At 39.9% G+C, this 24,163-nt stretch overlaps 1 long non-coding RNA gene across 2 annotated transcripts; it reads right to left on the reverse strand.

Annotated features, from left to right (window-relative positions):
• Positions 1 to 22,691, reverse strand: LOC114652285 (uncharacterized). Of its 2 annotated transcripts, XR_003716328.2 has the most exons (3): positions 22,190 to 22,691; positions 18,345 to 18,442; positions 1 to 2,040 (listed from the first exon to the last, which is right to left on the reverse strand). It is a non-coding gene; the product is annotated as an uncharacterized LOC114652285 (long non-coding RNA). The 2 variants fall into 2 exon arrangements; XR_007935058.1 differs by lacking the exon at positions 18,345 to 18,442.
• Between the last annotated feature and the right edge of the window lie 1,472 nt (positions 22,692 to 24,163).

Raw genomic sequence — 24,163 nt, forward strand, 5'->3', positions numbered from 1 at the left:
CAGACAACAACAACAACATTTATTTATATAGCACATTTTCATACAAAAAGTAGCTCAAAGTGCTTTACATAATGAAGAGAAGAAAAATAAAAGACAAAATAAGAAATTAAAATAAGACAACATTAATTAACATAGAAAGGAGTAAGGTCCGATGGCCAGGGGGGACAGAAAAAACAAAAAAAAACTCCAGAAGGCTGGAGAAAAAAATAAAATCTGTAGGGGTTCCAGGCCACGAGACCGCCCAGTCCCCTCTGGGCATTCTACCTAACATAAATGAAATAGTCCTCTTTGTAGTTCGGGCTTTTCACGGAGTCACTTGATGCTGATGGTCATACAGACTTCTGGCTTTTAATCCATCCATCATTGTTGGAACATCATGGTGCTTTGGGTAGATGGTGGTGGCGCACGCCACCACCAACAGGACACCGGAAAAGGAAACAGAAGAGAGTGTAGGGGTTAGTACAGATTTTGAATGAATAGTTATTATAATGAATTGGATATACAGAGTATCAGGATTAAATTACAGTGAAGTTATGAGAAGGCCATGTTAAAGTAATGTGTTTTCAGCAGTTTTTTAAAGTGCTCCACTGTATTAGCCTGGCGAATTCCTACTGGCAGGCTATTCCAGATTTTAGGTGCATAACAGCAGAAGGCCGCCTCACCACTTCTTTTAAGTTTTGCTCTTGGAATTCTAAGGAGACACTCAGTTGAGGATCTGAGGTTACGATTTGGAATATAAGGTGTCAGACATTCCGATATATAAGCCGGGGCGAGATTATTTAAAGCTTTATAAACCATAAGCAGAATTTTAAAGTCAATTCTGAATGACACAGGTAACCAGTGTAGTGACATCAAAACTGGAGAAATGTGTTTGGATTTTCTTTTCCTGGTAAGGATTCTAGCAGCTGCATTCTGCACTAGTTGCAAACGATTGATGTCTTTTTTGGGTAGTCCTGAGAGGAGTGCGTTACAGTAATCTAGCCGACTGAAAACAAACGCATGAACTAACTTCTCTGCATCTTTCGATGATATAAGAGGTCTAACTTTTGCTATGTTTCTTAGGTGAAAAAATGCTGTCCTAGTGATCTGATTAATATGCGATTTAAAATTCAGATTACAATCAACGGTTACCCCTAAGCTTTTTACCTCCGATTTGACTATTAATCCTAATGCATCCAGTTTATTTCTAATAGCCTCATTGTATCCATACAAGCGGACAGCCACAGTAGCATATTATATGCAGTAAGAAGATGACTCTGGATAGTTTTCCAGTAGGAAGAGGCTTGAGGCTTTCATCTAATGAAATTCAGAACAAGGGCAGTGTATATATTGTGAATATTTATATCATGAGATATAGTCTGAGAGGATCATGGCAGAAGACCTAATGAACTGCTTAACTCAATTGTCAATTATATTCACAGTATTAGTTGGTAAAAAGAGTTGCCCATCAGTCATCAATGAGGGGCCTGTTAGCAAACTCTTCTTTCAGTTTCAGAAACATACTGTGTCTTGTGTATACAGTGCCTTCAGAAAGTATTCATACCCCACCACTTTATACACATTTTGTTATGTTGCAGACTTGCGCTAAAATAGTTTAAATGTATTTTTCCCCACCTCAGACAACACTCAGTACTCCTGAATGACAAAGTGAAAACAGGATTTTAGACATTTATGAAGATTTATTAAAAGAAAACCTGAAATATCACATTGACACAAGTATTCAGAACTTTACTCAATACTTTGTTGAAACACCTTTAGCAGCAATTACAGCCTGGAGTCTTCTTGGGTATGATGAAATAAGCTTCACAAACCTGTATTTGTGGATATTGTGCCGTTCCCTTCTGCAGATCCTCTCACGCTCAGCCAGGTTTAATGGAGACCATCAGTAGACAGCATTTTCAGGGGCACTCAAGGACATTCACAGAGTGTGTAGTCTTTACTTTTTGCTTAGGTTCATTGTCCTGTTGCAAGGTGAACCTGAAGCCCAGAGTGCTCTGGAGTAGGTAGGTTTTCATTAATCTCCTTAGTGTTACATTTTTTCTGAAAAAAACATGTAAAAAGCATTGCATTTTTTGTCTTGAAAAATTACATTTTTATTAAATCTCATCTTTCTACTGTAAAACACACAAATCACTAAAAGTACAAAGTCAGAAGTGCAGAAAGTATAACAATGATACAAATAAAAAAAAATAATAAATAATAATAATATGAACAGCAGTTTGCACGTGTGCAAGCATCACTTTCCGATTCACCACAATCACTTTTACTTTCACTGACCATTTCAATTTCACTGCCTGAAGAAAGATTCACCTCACCTCATCATGAGGCTTTTCTTATGAGACACCATTATGAGGCTAGGAGAAGACTCGTCTACACCATTTCCCATGTAATACTTGGGCCTGATGCCTACACAAGACATTCCCAGGTCATTGCCCTAGTAAAGCTCGGCACTAATGCAGTTGGCACTTTTACAGCCCAAGTAATCCTCAGGTCTTACGTGAGATGCGTCTATACCTTTGCCAGAGTGACAATTGGAACTAATGCTTTTACCACTGTTTTTATAGCCTGAGTGATGCTCAGGTCTAACACTAAGGAGGTTAAGAATACCTCTGCACTTCGCTCCACTAAGCTTTTCTTGACCCTGATTAATCTCCCAGTCCTTGCTGCTGAAAAAAACCCCACAGTATGATGCTGCCACCACCATGCTTCATCCTTGGAATGGTATTGCACAGGTGATGATTAGTGCTTGGTTTCCTCCAGATATGGCACTTACTGTAGAATCGAGGCCCAACAGTTCAATCTTTGTTTCATCAAGAGTCCTTCAGGTGCCTTTTTGCAGACTCTAGGCAAGCTTCTCATATGTCATCTGACCACTCTGCCATAAAGGTCAAATTATTGGAGCATGACATTGGTGGTTGTCCTTCTGGTCATTTTTCTCCACTCTACAAAAGTTCTCTGGAGCTCAACCAGAGTGGCCATCAGGTTCTTGGTCATTTCTTTTGCCAAGTTCCTTCTCCTCTGATTGTTCAGTTTGGCTGGGCAGCCAGCTACACATAGAGATGTAGTTGTTCCAGACTTCTTCCATTTAAGAATTATGGAGGCCTTTAAACCTATGGCTTAGTTTTTGCTCTAAGATACATTGTAAGCTGTGGGACATTCTATAGGCAGGTGTGTGCCTTTCCTAATCATGTGAGATCAATTGGATTAACCACAGGGGAACCCCAAACTCCTGTACAACCGGTCTCAGAGCTTGGTCCACATTGCCGGCAGTAAGTCGAACCCGTTTCCAGTGAGAGTTGGACTCCGCCAGGGCTGCCCTTTGTCACCGATTCTGTTCATAACTTTTATGGACAGAATTTCTAGGCGCAGCCAGGATGTTGAGGGGGTCCGGTTTGGTGGACTCAGGATTGGGTCAGTGCTTTTTGCAGATGATGTTGTCCTGTTTGCTTCATCAGGCCGTGATCTTCAGCTCTCTCTGGATCGGTTCGCAGCTGAGTGTGACGCGGCTGGGATGGGAATCAGCACCTCCAAATTCAAGAACATGGTCCTCAGCCGGAAAATGGTGGAGTGCCCACTCAGGGTTGGGAGCAAGATCCTGCCCCAAGTGGAGGAGTTCAAGTATCTCGGGATCTTGTTCACGAGTGAGGGAAGAATGGAGTGTGAGATCGACAGGCAGATCAGTGCGGCATCCACTGTGATGCGGGCTCTGCATCAGTCTGTCTTGGTGAAAAAGGAGCTGAGCTATAAGGCAAATCTCTCAATTTACCAGTCGATCTATGTTCCTACCCTCACCTATGGTCATGAGCTATGGGTAGTGACCGAAAGAACGAGATCGCGAATACAAGCGGCTGAAATGAGTTTCCTCCGCAGGGTGTCTGGGCTTTCCCTTAAAGATAGGGTGAGAAACTCAGTCATCCGGGAGGGGCTCAGAGTAGAGCCGCTGCTCCTCCACATCGAGAGGAGTCAGATGAGGTGGCTCGGCCATCTGATCAGGATGCCTCCTGGACGCCTCCCTGGTGAGGTGTTCCAGGCATGTCCAACCGGGAGGAGGCCCCGGGAAAGACCCAGGGACACGCTGGAGGGACTATGTCAATCTGGGGTATTATTGAGTGTCATTTGATGAGAGGAAAAATGCATTTAACAATTTTAGCATAAGGATGAAAAAAGCAAAGGAGTTTGTATATTTTCTGAAGGCACTGTAAATCAGAATGCGACAGCATCTGATGGATGTTAATTTTAAAGGTAATTGGGAAGGGATGGCTCTACAATTTAAATCTAAATTTAGAAAACCTTATCGGTGGATAGTATTATTGATGAGTATTGTGGTGAATGGTCTATTTAAGTTAATATTGTTCTAATGGATACATACATACAGTCATTTGAAAAAGTTTGGGAACCCCTCTTAATTCTTTGGATTTTTGTTTCTCATTGGCTGAGCTTTCAAAGTAGCAACTTCCTTTTAATATATGACATGCTTTATGGAAACAGTAGTATTTCAGCAGTGACATTAAGTTTATTGGATTAACAGAAAATATGCAATATGCATTATAACAAAATTAGACAGGTGTATAAATTTGGACACCCCAACAGAGATATTACATCAATACTTAGTTGAGCCTCCTTTTACAAATATACCAGCCTCTAGATGCCTCTTATAGCCTTTGATGAGTGTCTGGATTCAGGATGGAGGTATTTTTGACCATTCTTCCATACAAAATCTCTCCAGTTCGGTTCAATTTGATGGCTGCCGAGCATGGACAGCCTGCTTCAAATCATCCCATAGATTTTCGATGATATTCAAGTCAGGGGACTGTGACGGCCATTCTAGAACATTGTACTTCTCCTTCTGCATGAATGCCTTTGTAGATTTCAAACTATGTTTTGGGTCATTGTCTTGTTGGAATTTCCAACTCCTGCGTAACTTCAACTTTGGGACTGATGCTTGAACATTATCCTGAAGAATTTGTTGATACTGGGTTGAATTCATCCGACCCTCGACTTTCACAAGGGCCCCAGTCCCTGAACTAGCCACACAGCTCCACAGCATGATGGAACCTCCACCAAGTGCTCTTATCATTTTGCTTTGCTGGGGCTTTTCTGATGCTTTATTCATCCAATTTGTTACTTTTCAAAACAGATTGATATTAAGGTTTGACATGTGACAGAGTAACAAAATGTACATAATTGTACAGCTATCAGATTTTGCTATGAGAAGTATGTCTCTTGTCTTTAGAAGCTGATATTTTTTATTTCAAATATTTATTATTGTATCAGTAAGAGTTAATTATGATGTATCCAGATAATATGTTCCCTAAGACAGGAGAAAAGGAAGTCTAGGATCAGACCTTTAAGAAATAAGTGTGTGAATTATATGCTGTGTCTTAATGATTTTCTGGTTAGTGGTGCTGATTGTATTTTGTTTATACTGCAGGAGGTCACATTTTCTGGATTTTGTAACTCACATGAAGTTTGAAGGTTTATTTACTGCAGGTGGGTTTGGGGCCAGATGTGATCCTCAGATGGACTGTTTTGACTTGGTGCAACATGTTAATTTTCCTACCCACTTTGTGGTCATATATTGGAGAATATGCATCTAGTGACAAATTTTCAGGGTACAACTAAATACAGAAGCAAAGCAACATCCTAATGGACTGCATAAAATATTGCATGTGTTAACTTTGAAGGAAACATTTCAAAATGGATGACTTAGGAGTAACGTCCAATTCAGTTTTGTGGTCTATATATTTCTTCTGGCATGTTTAGCATTTGCAATTGGACAGTAACTTGAACTTAGATTTGCAATCAGAACTTGAATGCTGTGCAGCCTCATCTGTGGATCTACTGGAGAGATAGAGATGTTGTTAGGTGCAGTTACTGTTTCACGTGTATTACAGAAATCTGCTTCTCCTGTGGCATTTCATTATTAATAGCAAAAAGACTTCCCTTAATGAGAGTTCTTTTTGCCTCCTTTTAACTGGGTGTGACAGCACATCACTTATATTCATCTTTTTCAATGCTGTAGTTACCAATTATTTCAGTTTTATGTTGTTATCTCTGCACACTGTAAAAACAGGATAGATAATCATAAAGGTTTGGGGCACCTTGAAGACAAACCCCATATATTGAAAGGCGGAAAAAGTCCAAAAAAATATATGTTAATCACAAACAGTTGAGTCTGTCCAAGATGGATAACATTTCCATTTTTGATGGTTTCTGGGAGGAAGAGGTGGGTGCTGATGGAGTGACCCTGAAAATAATGTCACGGTTGGAAGCATGTTAATCTTCCTTTCTGCAGAGGGGAAAGGAGGAGAGAAATTGTTATTGCATAGCGCCCTCTTGTGTTCTGGGGGAATCATTATCCAAGCCCTTAAGTTGTTCCCTTAGCGCACAAGTGTGACAACACAGACAAATTTTGAGAGTGGACCAGGAGGTTGATAACTAAACAGAATAAAGGTCAAAACCAGGAGCTGAAAAACAAGTATCAAAACCAAAATGAGAGACAAAAATTGTAATAAAAAAATTCAAGAACCAGAGGATGTTAGAAATTAGGATGTTTCTTGTTAAAAGGGCACTTAGAAAAGCAGCTTTGAAGGAGCTGAAATACTTAATAATCTTTCATCCAGTCACATCGTTACCCAAAAGTTGCAACCTCCATAACAAATACTCCTAACAACACCTGAAGCAGTCCCGAAGACAGGAACTCAAAGGGGCCTACGATCAATAAAATACAAAGTGGTTTACAAAATGGTCCAAAAAATGGTATTAATTTCCAACAATAAACATCAGATATCATATTCAGAGACCTCAAAAACCTCTAAAATGGGTGTATGATCACAGAAATCCATCACAAAAGACATATTAAAAATATAAACAGAAACAAAAATTCTAACACTCATTTACATTGACAAACAGAAACCAAAATTCTAACACTTATTTACACTGACTGTATCATTGCCACTGTGAATAACCGACACCACATCTAGTAGCCGACCCTGCATCATTCACGTTTACGACTAGTTCAGTGATGTGTTTGAATACCAAAGTATAATCTGATTTTACATAATGTTTTTTCCCTTGCAACAGTTATGTTTATTCTTAACATATGTAATGTGCTCTCCGTGCATTTACATGTCTAACAAGGGTTTTTCTGGGAAATTTTTCAGCCATAGGTGGTTTATCCATTTTAACCAATGGCTTGATGTTGTTTGGACCACGTTGACAAGAGCTGCTTAAATCACCACCTCTACTTTGAGCTCCATCTTCATGAAGCATTGGAATGGTTTAGAAATGTCACACTTGGTGAACAGTCTTAATTGGTTCAACCCACACATATGTTTGGTCCTTCGAGACTGCTTATCAGGAAAGTCAAAAACAAATATGTGCTGTTCAGCTGAATATGCACTGCAAAAAAAGAACACTAAGCCAAGTGAAAAGTATTTCAATCAAGACATTAAATCTAGTTCTCCTTATCATAAGAATTATTGATTATTTAGCTTACTTTTTATTATAACTATAGATAGATAGATAGATAGATAGATAGATAGATAGATAGATAGATAGATAGATAGATAGATAGATAGATAGATAGATAGATAGATAGATAGATAGATAGATAGATAGATAGATAGATAGATAGATAGATAGATAGATAGATAGATAGACTTTATTTATCCAAGGGGAAGTTTACTTTTTCAGAAGCTCATGTAAAAAAGAACTATTATAACAAACAACCAAACCTCCCGCCCACTTGGCACAGACAAGAATTTACTGGCTTAGCCAATGACAAGAGAGCTGTTGCCATCAAATACCAGGCAGTAGATGGGAGTTTAATGGATCAGACTTTGATCAGACCTGCCCAGTGGCACAACAGGTTTATATTTAAATGCAGCTTTAACATTTAAATAAAGCAGGTCCAGCTTGTTGTGTCCATAAGTAGAACGTAACAATTGCTGATGTTAATTTGTCATTTTTATTCCCAAGTTGCATGGTTGAAGTCACCTCATGTTATAACTGCTTGGTCCAAATGATTCATCATTAAACAGTTTGTAAGACAGAATCATTTTTGTTGCTGAGTCTCCATTTGCAAAGGAAAGAATACACTACAAACAATAATAATCATGATGTGACTTATCTCCCTTGGCAAATAAGTGTAAGAATTTCTACAGCCAGCTTTTATATGCCTGAATTACAAATTTTACTTTTGCTATTGGCACCTTCTTTACCTTTCCTCATTCATGTAGATGACCAGTCCCCCTCCTGCATTTTTTTTCTGCTCTGTTTAACTATATCAAATGAAATATGATTGGCATTAAAATAGTGTCAGTTTAAGCTAGGTTTCCATAATACACAAAACCTGACGCATCGTGACTCTCTATGAAAGCTTACAGTTCATCCATCTTACTGAACACAATCAAACTTTCGCCATTATAGTGGAGGCTTGCCAGTTCTGAAACCTTGGATGAACAACACCTCTGATAAGGTAAAACAGAGCAGATGAACACAGTCATATTTAATATACCCCATTTTAAGTTTCAGTATTCGGGTGTTGCGGATGTACATGTTAGGGGGGAGGTTAGTGGGTACAGTATAGTTCAGTTATTATTATTATTATTATTATTATTATTATTATTATTATTATTATTATTATTATTATTATTATTATTATATAATCTCCTCTCTCTCACAGGTTCAGAATCTGAAGAGCCTTCCAGGCTTTACCAAATTTACTCTGCTGGAATGGGACTCAGTGATATCTGTGATACCATATTTTGTGATAAGAATTGTGGGCTCAGATAAAAGCTGTTATAAACAAATTATGTGAAATGTGCAGCATGCAAAGAATGTAAATGTATTTTAGATGAAATCTAATTAGGATCAGTCATTCTAGACTTTCTTTAATGTAAATTCAAATGCTCAAAATAAACAGCATCATGTCTGATATAATATATTTTGAACTACACTACACTTTAAATGATAATTGCTACAGCATTTCTGAGGAGGTTTTTATAGTATTCATGTAAGTGTTCCAACCCAGCATGACAGTTAATTTAATATTTTTGAAGGCTTACAGAATTATAATTTAAAGTGACATAATTAGCTCTCCTGTCCCATCATTCCTGAAGCTTGCTCTCTGTCAGTGTGAAGTAGGCAAACTCTTCTCATATCCAAAGTCAGGGTCTCAGCCTGAGTGTATGCTTTCATGGACTGGCATGCCAGCCAAGATTAACGGCTGCTTTCTGCTACCAGAATAGTCTCCAGCACTTGGTAACAATAAAAAAATAGTGGGGGCAAAAATGTTTAGAGAGAGTATTAAGGTTTTCAATTCATGTGATTTTTCATATTACAGAAAAATGGAACAATGTTCATAGCTGTCCTGTTTTGGGGCGGCACAGTGGTAGTGCTGCTGCCTTGCAGTAAGGAGTCCAGGATTCACAGCCCAGGTCCTCCCCGTGTGGATTTTGTATGTTCTCTCCATGTCTGCATGGGTTTGCTCTGGTTTTCTCCCACTGTCCAAAGACATGCAGGTTAGGTGACTTGGCAACACTAAATTGGCCCTAGTGTGTGTTTGCTGTGTGTGTGAGTGTCCGCGCTGTGATGGACTGGCACTCTGTCCAGGGTTTGTTCCTGCCTTGCACCCTATGCTGGCTGGGATAGGCTCCAGCACCCCCCATAACCATGGTTAGAAAATGACTTGTCCTGTTTTGCCAGCAATCGCACATTCAGCTGAAATCGAAATGTATCTTGAGAATCTGAAATTTTCTGCATTATTTCAAGTTGCTTTGATGATTTTCCTACAGTTTAAAGGTATGTGTATCAATCTATCTATCCATTTTTAACTCACATATCTAATTTAAGGTCTGTGTAGAGATTTCAAAAAGGAAATTCTTAGTAGCATTAATTGGTTTAGGAAACCTCTACTATAATGTCTTCAAGTAGTGACACAACTTTTGTGTAGCAAAGAATTTAATTAAAGAAGGAGTTAAGAAAGTCAGTGTACAGTATTATGAACTTAGGCGTAGATGTGAAAGTCTGGCTTTCTTTTACCCCCTTTTTAAGATTTATTAAATTACAATACAGCATGTCTAATGGAAACAGCTGAACATTCTCACATTATATAAGTGGTTCCCAAGTTGGTGACAATTAGTGTCAAGTCATACAGACACAGGTGCAAATGCTGAATACAAAAGGGCAGCAATTACCTAATTGTTATATTCTTCTCTATTCATTTGTAAGAATTGTGAGCAGACAAGTGGAAAGGCACTGACGTAACGCATCTCCTTTAGTATTGTCAACTATTATCAGCAAACTTTACAGAAAATGTAAAGGTAAATGAAATGTAACCATTTTAAAACTATTGCAAACATACACTTACTTCTGAATCTTTTATAATAAAAAAACACAAAAAATGGATGGCTGACTAAACAATTAAATCAGTTTAAACTAGAATGACTCAGTACTAATTTTATAATTCGTTTGAATAAAAACCTGCAGTCACAGGAGTCACAAGGGACTGAAACTAGGAGCCACTGGAATTATATCATATTCAATTTTAATACCATCTCCAAATCTCTAAAGAAACATGTTCTGAATTTACTGTATATAATTCACACAAACAGATGCTTCAGTGCTAGAATAGTTTAATACATGTAAAGAAGTTGAGTGGGTGGCACGGTGGCACAGTGGGTAGCACTGCTGCCTCGCAGTTAGGAGACCCGGGTTCGCTTCCCAGGTCCTCCCTGCGTGGAGTTTGCATGTTCTCCCCGTGTCTGCGTGGTTTTCCTCCGAGTGCTCCAGTTTCCTCCCACAATCCAAAGACATGAAGGTTAGGTGTAGTGGCGATTTTAAATTGTCCCTAGTGTGTGCTTGGTGTGTGGGTGTGCCCTGCGGTGGGCTGGCGCCCTGCCCGGGGTTTGTTTCCTGCCTTGTGCCCTGTGTCGGCTGGGATTGGCTCCAGCACCCCCCATGACCATGGTCTGGATTAAGACTGTTAGAAAATGACTTGTCCTTATTTGCCTTCAATCACACATTCAGCTGAAATTGAAATGTATCTTGAGAGTTTGAAATTTTCTGCATCATTTCAAGTGACCCTGTGTTAGCATATAGCTGGTTGGATAATGGATGGATGGATGGAAGAAGTTGAGTCTAATGCCAAGCTTATATAGCACAGTAAATAAATATTCCATCCATCTCTATCAAAGATTTTTCTACATCCTTAAATATCAAGGCCTCATGAAATTCACATCACATTGATCTTTCATTGAATTTTCAATTACAAATGCCATTGTTTTTGTCGTGATTTAGAGCATTCTCGAAGACAAAATAGGTGTGAGGCCTCCAAAAACTGCTACCTGAGTATCTTCACTGGCCTGTCCAGTAGAGCCTCACCTTAACCCAGCTAGACCTATATGGGATTGCCTGCTAGCTTTAGCCAGCGCAGGCCCAAAAATGGGGAGCTTGCAAAACAACTATAAATAACAAAAACAGAAGAAGAGGGATGACTGTAAACTCTTGGCTTGTAGTTAAAGGGCAAATGAAGAATGTCATAAATGAAAAATACAATGAAAGGCTCCAAAGATCAAAAATAGGTACAAAGGAGTTACTTAGAAGGCAATCCACAGAAAACAAGTCCTAGTACAATATCCAAAAATCATAATCTATAAAACACAGTGAGATATAATCAAAAATCCAAAAACTCCAACAAGAAACAGCAATACTTACAGAAAATTCCAACACATGAATGATTCCCATCTCCTGAGCCTTTTCAGTCAATTTAAATAACCTGAGTGAGGGCTAAGGAGTGGTGACATGAAAGTGGCCCTGCCTCCTGGAGCACAACCCACAAAGAACAAGAAAGAAAACTACATTTAGAGTGTGTGGCAGACACCCAGGACCCATGTCTGGCCGGGACGCCCCTTCAACACTGGATCCGGGGGAGCAGCAAAGGGATCCACGCTACATCCCCAGGAACACTTGGTGGCAGGCCCACTGGGTTGCATCGGGGCCACAGGCATGGGACTTCAGAGCTCATCCCCCGCCAGGGGAAGCTGCAAGGACCCGGAAGTACAGCCTAATTAGGCTAATTACCACCTGAAGTACTTCCGGGTGGGCTATAAGAAGAGCCTGCAGCCACTACTCAGGGCGCTGGAGTCGGGAGGAGGAGGACGACAAAGTGGCCCTGGGAGGAATGGAAGAAAAGAAGAGTGGTTTGGGTGTTTTTCTTTGGTGGTGTTTTTGGGACTGTGTTGTGCCTGTGGAGTATGGGGAAGACGTGCCCCACAGGTGAAGAAAAAATAAAATCTTTTGTTTATTTTACCCATGCCTCTGGTGTCAGTCTGTGGCGGGTCGGTGCCAATATAGCACCTTTATCACAAGTGAAAGTACACAATTACAAAGTCACATATGAAGCAATATATAGAGACGTAAAATAACTCCTAATTAACAAGAAACAGAACAAAATGTAAAAAAAATACAACATAAAACATTGCCAGTCCTTTGGTGTCAATGAGGTACCACGCCAAGCTGCACACACATCTCCTAACACTGGTCCCTTGGCATCTGAGGGAGACATTGCATAAAAGGTTGCTCCTATTCCCAAGAATTGTTCAATAGAAGCACCCCTACTTCAGTCCCAGGCTCCTCTCCCTGAGACTTACACCCAACCATCTGTCTCCATTCCTTTTTAGTACTGGCTCTCCCAATTCTGCCTCTCACTCTTACTTTCCTTCACATTAACCTTCCATTCTCTCTTTTTCAATCTTTCTGTCCTTCTGTCTCTTGTCTCGTTGTCTTTCCTCTCTGCCACACAGGCTCCTTTATACAGCCTCATCGGGTGCAGATGTGACCCTCCACAAAGTCCGAAGTGTGAATGTGGCACCTAGCTGATCCATTCACATGTTCATGATCAGCCAAGCACCGAAATCAACCCGAAAGTGATGCTGTCATGTGCACACCCTCACCCTTCTGAGCCTGCAGGCTCTCGGGATACATTTATTTATTTATAGAAATTAAATTTTACATTTTATGGATAATATTAAAGGCTTTTCATGGTTCTACACCTGATTATGTTACAGAATTGCTGACACCAAACTCAAAACTGGGAGACTCTTACCCTATTTGCTGTTCCAAAATCTAAATTAAAGACTAAAGGTGACAATGCATTTTCTATGATGGCCCCTAGACTTTGGAACTGTTTACTGTCAAGCATTAGATCAATTTACATCTTGCCTGAAGAAGGTGCCTGAGTTGCCTCGAAAGCTTGCATATTGTAATCTTTCTAGTTAGCCAATAAAAGGTGTCATTTTGCTTGGCTTTTCTCTATGTCTCAATTAAAAACATATTTTTATCATATAGCATTCCTTAAAGTACAAACGTACATACTTCTTAATTTTTATCTGATTGCTGGATGACTTGTTAGTTGGTTAGATTGTTTTTGTTTGTGATTTTATTATTTTTAGTCATTTTACTTATTTACTTATTTCCTTTGCTGGAGTTTTTTATTTTTTCCAGATATTGTTATTAATTTTATTTTATTTTATTGTTTTATCTTTTATGTTTTATACCTATTTTGTGTTTTCCTTGTTTCCTTGTCATTTACTTTGTTCTGCTCAGCTTGAAAAATGCTATACAAATAAATGTATTATTATTATTATTATTATTATTATTATTATTATTATCTGGTGCTACAAGTCATTTAACTCACTTAAGTGATCCTTCATACTGTCCCAGCCTTACCTGGCTAGGATGCCCTATGGCTGGAAGGACCCGGGAAGATAGGGCATTATCTGCCCAGAGCACTAGGTGGCATCCTCCCTAGGTTGCAGTGGTGCTTCAGATTCCCACAGGGTATCATGGGACATGGAGTAATTCGGCGCAGCCCGGTTGGGTTTTGTGGGTGCCACCAGGGGGTGCTGCAGACACTGCAGAGCCCTACTTCATGGGGCTCCAATCTCACCCAGAAATGCTTTCAGACCTCTTGAACAGAAGACAGGAGTACTCCCTGTTGGAAGATAAAAGGAGCTGCCTACCTCAAAGGGACGAGCCAGAGTCAAGTCAAGAAAAGGTGGACAACGCTTGCGAGAAGGACTGGAGGAGGCAGTGACCAGTAAGAGAAGGAAGAAAAGAGTTGTGCTATACAGTGCTTTATTGTACTTGTGTCTGTGGTGGTGGGAAACGATTGTGAGAAGAGTTTTCCTACAATAAAAGACTCTTTGTGCTTTTAACTTGTGTCCAGAGCCTGCTTGTGTTTGGTGTTTGGGGAGATGGAGAGCCCCCTGGTGTCGACATCTTTTAAAAATAATCATATCTTCACTCCATACCTAATCGATTTTCTTATTCAGGTCCTCAGATTAAAAGGTTTATGAACCCCTGTATTAGACAGTAGGCTAAACACAACAACATTGTGTAACTCTGATGTTAATAAAACATTCACTTTCTGCACCTTTAAAGCAAGGCAATAATCATATTAAAGTTTTGTCAAACATCTGACACTTATAACTGTTAAAGAAATTAACTTAAGTATTTTTTTCAAGTGTTTTGTGATACTTTCATCAAGAAAACTGATAGGATGCTTTCAAGATATGGCACTACCATTAAAATAGCTGATTATCGGATCAAACTAATGTTTCATCTTTTCTGGGCCTTTCCCTGAAGCCTCCTCGAGCACAAAACATATTACAGATTATTCTCATGTGCTTTGTACATTTACAGTATGTCAGTCTTCCATTTTCTTTTTTTTTCTCCCTAGCCAGGTTTTTAACACTGGGATGTGAAGTCTGAAGCCTTTTATTAAATATTCAGGGTCAAACTAAATGCATCATAAGCAAAAGCCTTGTCACAATTCTTTAAGTTAACTCCAATAGTTTAATGAAGTGGATGCCCCGGCCTATGCTCCATATTTTACGGTTGCTTGAATATTACCTGCACATCTTATACTGCTGCTTTCTCCTTGAGTAAGAAAGGCACTGGAATAGCTTGCATTCACCACAATGAGATGCAGAGCTTGAAGGCTCCAAAGTAGATCCTTGAAATTTTAATGTGAAATCTAAGTCAAGCATGGGTACTGTAATTAGACCTTAATATGGCATATCAAGCCACAAACCAAATGCCAACACCAAATATCATGGTGCAAACAGATATCCTCTAAAAAAGTTTCTAAATCTGAGTTAATGTCATGGACTTTAAACTTTACTACACTACTGTATTAAGTAAAAAATGTTCGTTCCTTCATTTGTTTATTTTTACTAAGCTCATTTACTCCACTACAAAAATAATAAGGGGTGGCACAATCAGGTTACATGCCCTGATAGAACACCAGCTCAATACAGTGCATATACAACAGCAGGTGGGTTACAAGTTGGCATTTGACCTAAGACACACATCTTTGGGTTATTAGAACATTAGAACATTAGAACACTCTAGACGAGAACAGGCCATTCAGCCCAACAAAGCTCACCAGTCCTATCCACTTATTTCTTCCAAAGAAATATCAAGTCGAGTTTTGAAAGTCTCACTATCTACCACACTACTTGGTAGCTTATTCCAAGAGTCCGTCGTTCTTTGAGTAAAGAAAAACTTCCTAATGTTTGTGCGAAATTTACCCTTAACAAGTTTTCAACTCTGTCCCTGTGTTCTTGATGAACTCATTTTAAAATAACAGTCTCGATCCACTGGACTAATTCCCTTCATAATTTTAAACACTTCAATCATGTCACCTCTTAATCTTCTTTTGCTTAAACTGTGCAGGCTCGGCTCTTTTAATCTTTCCTCATAATTCATCCCCTGTAGCCCTGGAATCAGCCTAGTCGCTCTTCTTTGGACCTTTTCTCGCGCTGCTATGTCCTTTTTGTAGCCTGGAAACCAAAACTGCACACAGTACTCAAGATGAGGCCTCACCAGTGTGTTATAATGGTTAAGCAGAACCTCCTGTGACTTGTACACCACACATCAAGGCGCTATATAACCTGACATTCTGTTAGCCTTCTTAATGGCTTCTGAACACTGTTGGGAAGTCGATAGCTTAGAGTCCACAATGACTCCTAAATCCTTCTCATAAGGTGTAATCTTGATTTTCCGACTGCCCATTGTGTATTCAAACCTAACATTTTTACTTCTATGTGTAATACTTTGCATTTACTGACAGTAAATTTCATCTTCCACAAATCTGCCCAAGCCTGTATGTTGTCCAAGACCCTCTGTAATGATTCAACAAATTCCAAATGATCTGCCATTCTTCCTGTCTTGGTATCATCTGCAAACTTAACTCGATTGTTACTTATATTCCTATCTAAATCATTTATATATATTAAAAATAGCAGCAGCCCTAGCACTGACCCCTGTGGAACACCACTCTTAACATCGGCCAATTCTGATGAGGTTCCTCGCACCATCACCCTCTGCTTCCTGTGTCTGAGTCACTTCTGCACCCATCTAAAAACATCACCCTGAACTCCCACTTCTTTTAATTTGATGCCCAACCTCTCATGTGACACCTTATCAAATGCTTTCTGAAAGTCCAGATAAATAATATCATCTGCTCCACTTTGATCGTATCCTTTTGTTGCCTTCTCATAGAATTCCAGCATGTTAGTAAAACACGACTTCCATCTTCTGAACCCATGCTGACTGTTCCTAATAACTCCTGATCTTGCCAGGTGTTGCTCAATCTTATCCTTAATAATTCCTTCCATTAATTTTTCCTGTGATGCATGTTAAGCTTACTGGCCTATAGTTGCTTGGATCTGCCCTGTCACCCTTTTTATATAATGGGATGATATTTGCCATTTTCCAGTCCTTCGGAATCTCTGCAGTGCACAGTGACTTCCTAAAAATATGTGTTATAAAATATACACAATGAAAAGGAAAGAACCAGCAGAATGGTGGGCATGAGGCAGCAGGGAGCTTTGATGAGATGGGAGAGGGCAATGGAACGAAGACTTACTTGGATGGACATCTGGTGAGCAGAGCCCCAAGCTGTACATGACATCTTACCTAGCCCTGCAAACCTCCAACTTTGGGGCAAGACTGATACACCTTCCTGTCCACTCTGCTCTGGGAGCAGGACACTCAAACACCTCCTGAGCAGCTGTCCAAAGGTTCCAGGAGAGGGTCGCTACTGGCAGCGTCAGGACCAGGTGCTGAAGGCAGTTGCTTAGAGCAGCGTTTCTCAACCTTTAAGTATTTGCGACCCGAGTTTTCATAACAGTTTTAATCGCGCCCCCCCCTAACGTTCTTTTGAAACCCTAATAAAATTTATTCCTATATTTTTTGCTGCCGACACAACGCTGCAAGTTTACAATTTCCCTACGAATAGCAAAATTACGCCACATATGGCAACATTCGTGCCCCACCGTTTCAGAACCGCTGGCTTAGAGTGTCTCCTCAGCCATAACAATAAGTAGGCCCCACTGTCCCTCCTGGGAGAAGATAACATTCGTCAAGGTAGGAGAGTAGTTGAAACCACAGTCCAGAGCTACTGCAGGTTTACTTTCCACCGCATGACGGTAGATCTGGGCAAGCAACTTATCGCGGAACATCATTGTGACCAGACATTGCCATTCTGTCAGCAGCCTCAAAACAACTTGTCCTGATAGAACTGACTGTGCCCTGGGAAGATTGTATAGAGGAGGCTTTTGAGAAGAAGCTGGCCAAGTAGCAGCGGCTTCTGGAGGATTGCTGGAGACAGGGGTAGCGAGCACACTGCCATCCGGTGGAAGTAGGCTATAGAGGCTTCACCGGCCACTCTCTCTACAGAGTCTACACCCTGCTGGCCATGAGCAGGCCGCTCAGAAGGACAGCCATCAGGACTGCAACTGAGGCAGCAGAAAGAGCTGGTGGTTGTGGATTAAAAGAGGTGAGCTGTGACTTAATGCTGCTGGGACGTAAGTCGGGGCTTGATCAACCCTGGCTGGGTCAACTGGGTGAGGGCATGTAGAGCTGTGAGATCTAAAACACCCTATGAACTCAGGGAACATTACCAATGATGCATCCCAGAGCATCTGTACGATGTATCTTTCACCACACAGCAAAGCTATAAGTATTATGTTAAGACTTAAATTATTTATTTGGAAACGCTCCTTTGACATTGATGATTTTAGGCCCCACTGTGTTTTCAATTTTGTTACTTATGTGAGGGACAAACTGGCTTCCCAACCAGTATGGACTCCAATCCTTTACCTGGACAGGAGTCCTTGATAACAGAATGTCAAGGAATGGAGTGACAATACCTTCATTCCATACCAGGACCCAGATGTGGATGGACTTTACAGGAGCTGGCGTCCTAACAGTGAGTGAACGACACCCAGGATGGACTCAAGAAACAAGAAGAGGACAGCATGGTGGGTTACTACCTGCTATGGAGAGAGCATCCTCCTGTACAATGGGTGGCAAGCATCCCGTCTGGCAAGCCCCATTATGGAGTCTGGGGCTGCTAGTGTTATGATCACACCTGAAAACAAAGGTGAAGGATTTTTGTGGTGAAATACACTAGAAAATGGAAAGCACAAAATCAGCACTGACCGAAGAGGACTCATAAATCAGACTCGGTGCAGAAAACCAAAAGGCAATCAACAAAACAAATCACTAAATGAGAAACAAATTCAGAAAAGCAGTAACATAAAAGGTCTGTTCTTTTGCCCTTAGCTCACACTAATGTGATACTTTTCTTTTGATTTCCTTTTTGAAAGAAGGGGATGACTGTTATGATCTTCAAACTTTTATTAGTTTTTTGTGGACATATATAAGTTATGGGGTTTTTAGGACTCAAGGATTCCAATTTTTTACATTCATTTTTGATTTTGGTATAAATTGATAAAGTTCAATATTTTTACTGTTAGGCCGCAATGTCATTTAAGGACTTTTGCGTCACTCATTGTCATGGCTTCCTTCCAGAATCCCCCAGGATGTGCACTGCTTGTGACGCTATCAGATCAATGGTTTAAAGGTCGTCCCCAGACATTCCCATAGAATTCAACTTTGTGGTTAGTGCTTGCATTCAAGCCATTAGAAGAATCTTTTGTTTGCGACTTCCCGGTTTTTCAACTCTTGTTGTTTCTGACTCCTGATTTCTGTTTAATGTACTCATGTCATTGAAAGAGATGATTGACGTCGACTTGCTTCTTGATTATGTACATCTCCTGGCCATCTCCCTCGGAGTCACTACAATAACAAGCAACTGTAGACCTCTGTCTTCTATAGGCGGTGTGCGATGAGACACCCCATTATATAAGCTCTGTGTCATGTGACCAATAGCAACCATAGCAACTAGAAACTGAAAGGCTGCACCTGTGAATGTGCACCATGAAAGGGAAGAGCCCAGTCAAGAAGATACTGTACTCACAAAATGTGTCACCATCATAATGGTAAAAATAACAAACAATAAAAAAATACACATTAAAATTCCAGTAATTACAATTACAGTATGTACATGTCTGTTATGTGTTTGCCAGAGGGTGTTCCCTGATTCCTGTTTTTGTTTCATTTTTTTTTTTGCCTCTTGTGTTTAGCTTCAAGTATTTTCATACGTTTATTGTAATTATTTATTTCAAGTTTATAATTTCCCATTTATGTATCACTCGCCTGTGCTACCTGTCTAAGATGGGATTAAATCTAAGTAATGAACATAAACCTCAGCATTAACATTTTCAGTGCAATGTGTCCATCCAGGATGCTATGTTGGTATTAATAAAGTATCTATCTATCTATCTATCTATCTATCTATCTATCTATCTATCTATCTATCTATCTATCTATCTATCTATCTATCTATCTATCTATGTCTTCTACTGCATACCATTTGATACAAGATTCATAAAAGCAAAGCTAATGTTTGTGATGCGCCATCTGTTGGAGAGCAGAGACACTGCAATCAAACAGACACACTTGTCCTCCTGTTAAGGTGGATGTTTCTATAAGTAAATCTATGTTCGATTATGTCCCAATGGGCAGAGTTTGATATTTTGGCTTGGGGGGCAGACAAACCATAAAAAGATAATTACATTTTGTTTTTTTTAGAGTCACAACTGTACTGCAATATACTGAAGTCACATCCCATGCCAGACAGTCAGTCATTTTCCAACCCGCTATATCCTAACACAGGGGGTCTGCTGGAGCCAATCCCAGCCAGCACAGGGCACATACACACACCAAGCACACACTTGGGACAATTTAGGATTGCCAATGCACCTAACCTGCATGTCTTTGGACTGTGGGAGGAAACCCACACAGACACGGGGAGAACATGCAAACTCCAAGCAGGGAGTATCTGGGAAGCGAACTCGGGTCTCCTTACCACGAGGCAGCAGTGCTACCACTGCACCACCATGCTGCCCACATCCCATGCCAAATATCGTAAATTGTTTTAATGTAAAGTTAGAATGTGAATAAAGTCTCACATACATTAACACATTGTAAGTGTCAGACAGGATTATCCAGCATCCCACCCGGGAGAAATGGGGGACCCTTGTAGAGAAGGAGGCCAGAATGGAAGAACAGTGATGGACTGGCATCCCAGATGTGTATTGGATCCTTACCTGGATGGGAGGACAAAACAAATAACTAATGGAGGAAGGCTCCTATTCCAGAATGTGTTTATCCCCAGTCTGCTAGATGGTAGTATCCCAGGACCTCGGTAATCATGTGGATACCTGTAGGGCATGATGGGAGTTTATAGTGGCAGGAATCAGTCCTGTTGGGACCCATGGGTGCCACCAGGAAGTGCTGTGGGGATTCATGATCCCTGTTTTTTGGGGCTTCTGTTTGACCCGGAAGTGCTTCCATTGGGCTTTGCCCTGGCACTGGAAGTACTCCCAGATCCAACACAAAGGGAAACTGTCCAGCCTCCTCCATTTGAGCCAGAGTTGGAAGGAAGGTGGAGGAGGTAGATGGAGAGAGAAGAGAAAGAAAAAGAATTTATTTGTTATTGTGCCTCTGCAACCGTTGTAGAAACCTTTGTGAGGTATTTTTATAATAAAAACCTCCGTTTTGAATCTGTCACTGTATTTGTGTATTCTGCATAGGATTTGGTGCTCAGTGACGCCCCCTATCTGTCACAATATTAAAAATTTTAAAACTTCCAAAAAGTACACAAATACCGTTAACAATATTTAAGTGACTGAAAACATTGCTTATTTAAGTTTGTTTGTCTACTTATTGCAAATGTGCAAAAATAAGTACTTTCTTTTTTTAACTAACAAGTTTCAAAATGTACGCACTGAGTAACGTTCCAATGTGTTTGGGGTCTTAGTTAGCTAATCTTAAAGTTGGAGGGTTTCCAATTATTTATTTGCGTCATCAAAGAGACAGAGGTCACTTTTGTTGTTTAAACATTTTGGAACAGGTTTGAGTGTGACATGTGATAGAGATTTGCTCAGATTGCCCCCCAAACCCCACTATTTGTACAGACAGCTATAAGTGAATCGCACATGTGCACTCATCATGTCAGTTGCTTGGACTAACTACTGAGTTTCTGTGTACAGAGGGCAGAGGCAAACAGACATGGAAAATAAGAAAATGATACATACAAAATATACAAACTGAAAGAACCTCTGTCAAGCTAAATCTGAAACAGTAAACTAATCTGTAACTGAAATTGTACCAGAATGTTTATCTCTCTGTTTTAAAGACTTGCAAGAGAGAAAGCTGCTCTGGGAAGGACAGATTATAGCATCTGTGAATCCACTCATCCTCTACACGTGCTTATCTAGGGAAGGGGGCAGCTGGAGCATATCCTAGCAAGCAATGGTTGCAGGCAGGAATGGTCCTTTTCAAGGATGCCTGTCCATCACAGGATGAACAGAAACACACACAGGGCAATTTAGAATCACCAGTTCAACCAACTGGCATAACGTTGGACTGTGGGACGAAACCAGAGAAAACCCACACAGTCTCACATGGAGACTCTACGCAGGGAATGACTGCAGTGATATTTCAGTTCTGATATTAATTGTAGTTTTAGTTTTTATTTTATTTTATAACATTAATTTTTATTTTTACTTCGTTCTAGTTTTCAGTAGAGTAAACAATTTTTATTTTTATTTAGTTCTGTGTTTAAAAATGTAGTTTTTATTTTTTTTAGTTCTGGCTTTTTATATTAGTACAATTTTAGGTTTTTTTCTTCTGTTACAAGACCACAAATGCTGGCCTACACATACATATTTCAATGCAAGTTATGTTTCAGTCAACAAAATACACTCACAGTTCATAATGGCGTTAAACACAGCTTGACTATCGATGATCAGACAGATGAAGTGGCCTCATGAGTGTAGTCAGCAAAATCAAATGTTTCAACTCAAGAAACCAGTCTGTATAAGCACGTTGCTGTTAAGCTTTAAACAAGCGTGCATTTCGAGAGATGTGTTCACGTTACAATGATGTCCATTGCTCAGATAGCCACACAGTGAAAATATTCGCATGACGTACGACTGTAATGCAGGTGCACAGACAAGGTCCTCAGCCACTCGCGCCAGCAGACTATATGTTGACGATTTCTGCTGCCAGTACTGAAGCTGGTGAGGCACTGACTCCTTCAGAGTCAGATTTACAAATATATGAACCCGAAAGAGTAGCTTATTCACTATTCACTTGGCAGCATGCACATTGACTACTGGTTATGTTTTATATCTCATCATCATTCTTTACACACAAATAAGTAAGGCAAATATTTGGCTAAGAAAGAACGTTATGTTTATAGTGGGAAGAGAGAGCGGAGAGAGAACATTTGCTCTGCACCCTCCCTGTGTTCTAAATTTGCTGTTGCAATTTCACAATTCACATTCGTTCAATACAAATGAAAGTATAGAGTGGTGTACAACAAAAACGGATATCAATTTTGACCTTAATTGAAATATTTAGTTGTTTTGAAAAGCTTTTAATTCTGATGCTTTAATCAATTTTAATACAGACTGTTCAACAAAATGACAACAAGAAAAATAAAAGAATATTTTATTTAAGGCCAAAATTTAGTTTTTAAATATTGGATTTTTTTTCTTAGTCTGATCCCATTTTTTATAAAATTGAAAACCATCTTACCTTTATTTGTAAATTAAGCCTATGCGCCTAGCCTTCTCTCCATCACTTTCTTGTAAAAGTCCTCCTTATTTTCCTTTCCTTCCATTTTGACAGTCAGTTGGAACAAAAAAATAAAAATAAACAGACCGCTGCAGTGCACTTGATTTTCTGATATCGCTAACTTATTGGCGCCTCAGCGTAGAAGAACAGCAGCAATGAGCACCTGTTGGGCTCACACGCGCCGGTACTGTCTACCTCACCTTGTGTCTTTTCACTGCGGTTTTATGTCCGATCAGCAATACTAGATATGTCACACACATTCATTAAAGATATTAGCCAGACTGTGGAAAGTCAGGGTGTACTGTATAATAAACGTGTCTGCAAATATTATATTGGCGACATACAGAGAGACAGCAACAGGCACGCACCAATTGCAGGCATCAACCCCGTATGTGAGGGATTGCGCAGTCCAAAGCTCCGCTCGTCTCGCTGCTGCCGCACCTCGTGTTTCTCCCTTGTATTTGATTAGGAAATGAGCAAATTCAGCAATTTTGACTTTAAAAATGATAAAAATTATTGGAATCATACAGAAAACAAATTTATAGCAGAGACCAGTGGACAAATTTATTTTATGTTATCATTATTAGTTTTTTTTACTTTTTATGATGACAGGTGAGACCGCTTGTCACTGTATGAAGTACAGCCATAGTGCCAGAGAAGTGTTGGACTTCCACTAAGTAATGATCCAGGTGGCCCTGCACTGAAACTCCGAGACTCTTTTCTTCTTCTCGCACACTACATTTGCTTTTATTATCATCTGCGCTGTAATTAAGGTATTTTCACACGCTACTTTTTCACTTTCTACCCGCAAACATCTGTGCAAAACTCAACCCTTCTGCATGACTGAACCAGACTGAACGAGAATGCTATTGCTGTTTTTTTCGTTTTTACTCAATTTTCATTCTCGTCTTAGTTCATTCACATCATCACTAATTTTTATTTTTTATTTAGTTCTAGTTTCTCTGTTTGCTTTAATTTCAGTTCTCGTTCTTGTAAAAGGTAGCACAGTGGCGCAGTGGGTAGCGCTTCTGCCTTACAGTTAGAAGACCTGGGTACTCCAGTTTCCTCCCACAGTCCAAAGACATGCAGGTTAGGTGCATTG

This window comes from Erpetoichthys calabaricus, chromosome 5 (genome assembly GCF_900747795.2).
Source record: "Erpetoichthys calabaricus chromosome 5, fErpCal1.3, whole genome shotgun sequence".
Taxonomy (NCBI): domain Eukaryota; kingdom Metazoa; phylum Chordata; class Cladistia; order Polypteriformes; family Polypteridae; genus Erpetoichthys; species Erpetoichthys calabaricus.